Source organism: Orycteropus afer, unplaced genomic scaffold (genome assembly GCF_000298275.1).
Source record: "Orycteropus afer afer isolate SDZICR_OR568_19922 unplaced genomic scaffold, OryAfe1.0 scaffold00030, whole genome shotgun sequence".
Lineage (NCBI taxonomy): Eukaryota > Metazoa > Chordata > Mammalia > Tubulidentata > Orycteropodidae > Orycteropus > Orycteropus afer.
In genome coordinates, this window is record NW_006921617.1 from 15,706,879 (window position 1) to 15,712,166 (window position 5,288).

Genomic DNA, 5,288 nt, shown 5'->3' on the forward strand with positions numbered 1-5,288 from the left:
AACATAATCATCTGATCCCATCATGAGAATAACCACATCACAACAGCTTAAACCACACAGAATTGTGGTCCAGCCAAGTTGACACACAGCTCCAACTATCACAGTCCAGTTGTGAGGATTTCTTGTTTTCTTTATGTTGAGATGTAATCCATATATACAAATTAAAGACTGTAGTCTTTAATCTTCATCAGTAAATACTTCAAGTCATACTCACTTTCAGGAAGCAAAGTGGTGTTACCTGCATATCACAGGTTGTTAATGACTTTCCCTCCAATCCTGATGCTATACTCTTTTTCATATAGTCCAGCTTCTTGGATTATTTACTCAGCATACAGATTGAATAAGTATGGTGAGAGGATACAACCCTGACACACTCTCTTTCTGATTCTAAACCATGCAGTATCCCATTGTTATGTTCTAATGACAGCCTCCTGGTCTATGTAGATCCCTCATGAGAACAATTAAATGTTCTGGAATTCCCATGCTTCTCAATGTTGTTCATAATTTATTATGATTCACCAATCAAATGCTTTTGCATAGGCAATAAAACACAGGTAAACATCTTTCTGGTATTCATTGCTTTCAGCCAAGATCCATTTGACATCAGCAATGATATCCCTCATTCCATGTCCTCTTCTGAATCCAGCTTGCATTTCTGGAAGTTCTGTCAGCATACTGCTGCAACCATTTTTGAATTATCTTTAGCAAGATTTTACTTGTGTGTGATATTAATGATACTGTTCAATAATTTCTATACTCTGTGGGATCACTTTTCTTTGGAATGGGTACAATTATGGATCTCTTCCAGTCAGCTGGCCAGGTAGTTGTCTTCCAAATTTCTTGGTGTAGACAAGTGAGTCCCTTCAGTGCGACATCATTTTTTGAAACATTTCAATGGGTATTACATCAATTCCTGGAGCCTTGTTCTTTTCCAATTCCTTCAGTGCAGCTTCGACTTCTTCCTTCAATACCATTGGTTCTTGAACATATGCCACCTCCTGAAATGGATGAACATTGACCAATTCTTTTTGGTACAGTGACTCTGTGTATTCCTTCCATCTTCTTTTGATGTTTCCAGCATCATTCAATATTGTGCCCATAGAATCTTTGTTTATTATTATTATTATTTATTGTGCTTTAGATACAAATTTACAGAGCAGAATTTGTTTTACATTCAATATTTTGTGTACATTTGGGTTCACTTCCCAATGACCATCCCCAACCCTAATCCACTCTCCTCCTCTCTCTTCCAGTAACCCTGCACTCTGTGACCTTCTTAGTTATGCATTTCTTTGTGTCCAGCTTTTCCTCCATGTGAATGTTGCCCGTCTGATGCACCATGGCTGATTGCTCCAAGGGATGTATCTCCGTAGAATAAGTGGGAACATTGCCCTAGGTTGAATGTTCTGCATGTAAGTCTTATTTACTGTTGGGCTGAGAGCCAGCCCTTGGGAGCAGGTTTTATCCCAGGCTCAAAATGTATCCCAGGGCCATAGTCTTGGCAGTCCCACCAGACTTCACCTGACCAGTAATTCTGGTCATTATTGTGTTTTTGGATTTTGTTCCATGTTTTTCGTCCCATTTTATCCAGGATCTCCAGTTTTGATCCCTTCCCAAGTGGTTGGCATTGGTAGTCAGGCACCATCTAGTTCTTTTGGTCTCAAGGTCCATCATATCCTAGGGCTGATTGTTTCCAAATCCCCTTGGTTTTCTTCACTCCTCTTCACTTCCAACAATAGGAAACCATGAGCTGCATCTTAGATGGCCTCTCAAAAGCTTTTAAGACCCCCGTCGCTACTCACCAAAGTAGGTTGTGGAACAAGGTTTTTATGTGTTTTGTTTTGCCAATTGAGCCTGGTGTCCCCCAATACTATGGTCCTGAGTTGGCAGATCCTGTGGATCTCTCTCCCATGGTGTCTGGCTGTCTATGAGGGATTGCTCTATGTCTGTCTGCTGCTGTTTCTGTAAGGATTGTGGGTATTTTATATCACTGGTGTCTGTGGATATCTGTGCAAGATTAGCCTCAGCTGAATCTATTCTTTGGTCTAGAGTATCATCCTGTTCACTGACCCCTATTTGCTCTTCTAAGTTGTCTATGTGTTTATCTGTAGTCTGGTGTTTGGTGTTAATGGCAATGCAGTATTATGGATATACTGGATATATTGTTGTTGTTGTTATGTGCTGTCGAGTCAGACCCGACTCATAGCGACCCCTCCTTGGGTTTCCGAGGCAGTATCACTATGGAAGTAGATTGCCCCATCTTCCTTCCAAGGAGTGGCTGGTGGGTTTGAACCGCCAGCCCCCTGGTAAGCAGTCAAGTGCCTTAGGCACTACGCTACCAGAGCTTCCACTGGATATATAGCCTCTGTCATCTATATCTTTTGCGCACAATTGGGTGTCCTCCCTTTCGCCAATGTTATCATGCTGGTCACAGACTCCATACCATCCCTTCTCTTACCCCACTCAGCACGTGGCCCCCATCTAGTCTGAAATTATTCCCTCCGCTTTCCTCCTATCCCTGGTAACCTTAGCAAATACTTCCTTGTCTTTTTACAGTAATGGCCTCATACAATATCTGTCCTTCTGCAATTGATTTGTTTCACTCAGAATAATGTCTTCTAGGTTCATCCACGTTGTTAGATGATTCATGTATTCATGTATTCTTCATTATTCTTTAATGTAGCATAGTATTCCATTGTGTGAATGTACCATAGTTTGGTTATCTATTCATCTGTTGATGGGCATTTAGCTTTCTATCTCTTTGCTAATAGTGAATTGTGCTGTGATGAACATGGGTGTGCATATGTCTGTTTGTTCTTGTCCTGTCTCTCAACTCTTTAGGATATATTCCTAGTAATGGTATTGCTGGTTCAAATGACATTTCTATTTTCAGTTTTTTTAAGGAAACTCCATACCATTTGCCACAATGGTTATACCATTTTATAGTCCTACCAGCAGTGTATGAGAGTTCCAATCTCTCTGAAACCTCTCCAGCATTTGTTATTTTCTGTCCTGTTGAACTTTGCTATTATTGCTGGGATGAGATGATATCTCATCATTGTTTTGATTTGCATCTAGAGATGTCTGTCCTGTCTTCCTCTCCATTTGGCTAATGATCATGAGCAATTCCTCATGTGTTTGTTGGCCATGAGCATATCATCTTTAGTGAAGTGTCTGTTCATGTCCGTTGGCCATTTTTGAATTGGATTGTTTGTCTTTTTGGTGTTGAGGTGTTGAAGTTGTCTATAGATTTTGGAGATAAGTCCTTTGTCAGATATGTGGTAAGCAAATATTTTCTCCCAATCTGTAAGTTGTCTTTTTAGCCTTTTGATGAAGTCTTCTGATGCGCATAAGAATTTAATTTTTAAAAGGTCCCAGTCATCTAGCTTTTCTTCCACCTCTTGTGTATTCTGGGTTTTGCTTGATAGTCTATTTATGCCATAAATTAGGGCTCCTAGATTTGCCTCTATTTTATCTTTGATGAATTTTATAGTTTTGGGTTTTACATTTAAGTCTTTGATCCAACTTGAGTTTGTTTTTGTGTATGGGGTGAGGTGTGGGTCTTGTTTCATTTTTCTGCAATGGATATTCAACTCTGCCAGTGCCATTTGTTAAAGAGGCTATCTCTTTCCCATTTAATGGGTTTTGGTCCTTTGTCGAAGATCAGCTGTCCATAGATGAATGGGTCTATTTCTGAGTCTTTGATTCTGTTCCATTGGTCTGTCTATCATTGTGCCAATACCATGCTATTTTGACTACTGTGGCTGTATAGTATGCTTTGAGACCCAGGAGTTTAGACCTCCCACTTTGTTCTTCTCATTCAGTAGTGCTCTGCTTATCCGAGGTCTCTTTCCTTTCCATATGAAGTTAGTAATTGTTTTTTCCATATCCTTAAAAAATTTTGTTGGTATTTGGATTGGAATTGCATTAAATGTATAGATTGCTTTGGGTAGTATTGACATTTTCACAATATTCAGTCTTCCTAACCATGAACAAAGCAGGTTCTTCTATTAATGTAGATCTCTTATAGTAGTGTTTTATCGTTTTCTTTGTATAGGTCTTTTGTGTCTCTGATAAGATTTATTCCTAGATATTTTATCTTTTTGGTAGCTATTGTAAATGGTATTGTTTTCCTTATTTCTTTTTCAGAGGTCTCTTTGTTGATGTAGAGGTCAACTGAATGTTTACCTTGTATCCTGCACCTTGCTGAATCTTTCTATTAGTTCCAGTAGTTTTTTTGCTGAGCCTCTTGGGTTTTCTATGTATAAGATCATGTCATCTGCAAATAGAGATAGCTTTACTTCCTCTTTGCCAATTTGGGCGCCTTGTATTTCTCTTTCTTGCCTTATTGCCTTGGTTAGGACTTTCAATACAATGTTAAATAGAAGTGGTGATAGAAGGCATCCTTGTCTGGTTTCCATTCATAAAGGAAATGCTTTGAGTCTTTCTCTGTTAATAATAATATTGGCCATTGGCTTTGCATGTTGTTGTTGTTGTTATGTGCCATTGAGTAGGACCTGACTCAGAGCGATCCCTCCTTGGGTTTCCGAAATGGTATCACGGAAGTAGATTGCCCAACCTTCCTTCCGAGGGCTGGCTGGTGGGTATATGCCCTTTATTGTGTTGAGGAATTTCCCTTCTATCCCTACTTTGCTGAGAGTTCTGAACAGGAACGGGCATTGAATTTTATCAAATACATTTTGTGCATTGATTGATATGATCATATGGTTCTTTTGTTTTGTTTTCTTTATGTGGTGGATTCCATTGATTGTTTTTCTGATATTGAACCATCCTCGCATACCAGGTATGAATCCCACTTGGTCAGGTTGTGTGTTGTTGTTATGTGCCATCCAGTTGACCCGACTCATAGCAATCCCTCCTTGGGTTTCCAAGACAGTATCACTTCAGAAGTAGATTGCCCAACCTTCCTGCTGAGAAGTGGTTGGTGGGTTTGAACTGCCAGCCTTCTGGTTAACAGTCAAGTGCCTTAGGCACTACACTACCCGAGCTCCTTGGTTAGGATGTATTATTATTATTTTTTGATATGTTGTTGGATTCTGTTGCGAGGATTTTGTTGAAGATTTTTGCATCTATATTCATAAGGGATATTGTTCTGTAATTTTTCTTTTTAGTGGCGTCTTTCCTTGGTATTAGTGTTACGCTTGGTTCATAAAATGAGTTTGGGGGTATTCTGTCTTTTTCTATGCTCTGGAATAGCTTGAGTAGGATAGGTGTCAACTGTTCCCTGCATGTTTGGTAAAATTCTCTAGTGAAGCCACCAGGGCCAG